Raw genomic sequence first — 2,315 nt, 5'->3', positions numbered from 1 at the left:
TGCCACTTACGGTTTAGCTTGTTTATAAGCTTTGATATTACCTGGAGGAAGTTCTAGGATTGTCTTCGGCTTTCCTCTATTATTATGTATTATATATGTGGAAGCTGTTACCGTACTGGGGATCTCTGGTTCTCACCCATGCGGATTTTGTGGTTTTCAGATGTAGGACGCGAGGCTTCTCGTTGAGGCATGCTGGAGACTTCTGGATTAGCAAAGATCCTTTGTTCTCGGGACTCTGTTTTGGTTTATATATCTTGTTTAGATACTTTTATCTCCATTAAATAATACAAACTGTGATGACTCCTTCTAGAGGGGATTTTGGAGAATAGGTTTTATGTATTTGTGTCCCTTTGGGTTTCCTTTGGGGTTTCCTTATTTTATTATATGTATGTATTATTATGCTCGGACCAGTTATCTTCGCAGCCGGATTTTGAGTCTTGATATTCCCGTTTTTGACACTCCTTATATATATGATCTTGCGTTAGCTTATCCTTTGCTCGTTACGTTATCGATCGGAGTGTTGCGCGTTCGAGTTATGGTTTTTGTTTATCCCTTTTTCTGCGAAGGCTCCTAGTTATAATCAATCATTCATACTACTATACGTACTAGATTTTTGTTTTAGAGGTCGTAATACTTTACCATCTTTGAATTATGACTTAAGCATAAGACTCTGTATGGTAGGGTGTTACACTTGGGATCCTTTTTATTTACCCTTGCCTTTTGGTTTTAAGGGTTATTGGCTTTTTGCTCTTGCCTCTTGGTTTTAAGAGCTTTTGGCTTTTTCTGCTTGCTTTTTCTTTTTCTATTTTTTTCGCCTATTTTTTTTCTTTTTTTTTCTGCAAGCTTTGTTCTTTTCTGCTTTTTCTTGCTTCAAGAATCATTTTTATGATTTTTCAGATTATCAAATAACATGTCTCCTTGTCATCATTCTTTCAAGAGCCAACATATTTAACATTCTTAAATAACAACTTCAAAAGACATATGCACTGTTCAAGCATTCATTCAGAAAACAAGAAGCATTGTCACCACATCAATATAATTAAACTAAGTTTAAGGATAAATTCGAAACTCATGTACTTCTTGTTCTTTTGAATTAAAACATTTTTCATTTGAGAGAGGTGATGGATTCATAGGGCATTCATAACTTTAGGACAAAGTTACTAACTACTAATGATCATGTAATGAAGACACAAACACAGATAAGCACTTAACATAGAAAATGAAAAACAGAGAAAGTAAGAACAAGGAATGAATCCACCTTAGTGATGGTGGCATTTCCTTCTTGAGGAACCAATGATGTCCTTGAGCTCTTCTATGTCTCTTCCTTGTCTTTGTTGCTCCTCCCTCATTGCTTTTTGATCTTCTCTTATTTCATGAAGGATGATGGAGTGCTCTTAATGTTCCACCCTTAGTTGTCCCATATTGGAACTCAATTCTCCTAAGGAGGTGTTGATTTGCTCCCAATAGTTTTGTGGAGGAAAATGCATTTGAGGCATCTCCGGGATCTCATGGTGATGAGCTTCATACGCCTCTTGAGCTCCATGAATGGGCTCTCTTGCTTGCTCCATCTTTTTTTTAGTGATGGGCTTGTCCTCTTTAATGAGGATATCTCCCTCTATGTCAACCCCAGCCGAATTGCATAGGTGGCAAATGAGGTGAGGAAAGGCTAACCTTGCCATAGTGGAGGACTTGTCAGCCACCTTGTAGAGTTCTTGAGGTATAATCTCATGAACTTCCACCTCTTCTCCAATCATGATGCTATGAATCATGATGGCCCGATCCACAGTAACTTCAGATCGGTTGCTAGCGGGGATGATGGAGCATTGGATGAATTCCAACCATCCTCTAGCCACAGGCTTGAGGTCCAATCTTCTTAGTTGAACCGGCTTGCCTTTGGAGTCAATCTTCCATTGAGCTCCTTCCACACATATGTCCATAAGGACTTGGTCCAACCTTTGATCAAAGTTGACTCTCCTTGTGTAGGGGCGTGCGTTCTCTTCCATGTTTGGCAAGTTGAACGCCAACCTCACATTCTCCGGACTAAAATCTAAGTATTTCCCCCGAACCATTGTAACATAGTTCTTTGGATCTGGGTTCTTACTTTGATCATGGTTCTTGGTGATCCATGCATTGGCATAGAACTCTTGAACCATTAGGATGCCGACTTGTTGGATGGGATTTGTTAGAACTTCCCACCCTCTTCTTTGAATTTCATGTCGGATCTCCGGATACTCATTTCTTTTGAGTTTGAAAGGGACCTCGGGGATCACCTTCTTCTTGGCCACAACATCATAGAAGTGGTTTTGATGGGCTTT

This window comes from Arachis ipaensis, chromosome B4 (assembly GCF_059453495.1).
Source record: "Arachis ipaensis isolate K30076 ecotype BB chromosome B4, ASM5945349v1, whole genome shotgun sequence".
Taxonomy (NCBI): Eukaryota; Viridiplantae; Streptophyta; class Magnoliopsida; order Fabales; family Fabaceae; genus Arachis; species Arachis ipaensis.
This window is presented reverse-complemented; position numbering follows the sequence as displayed.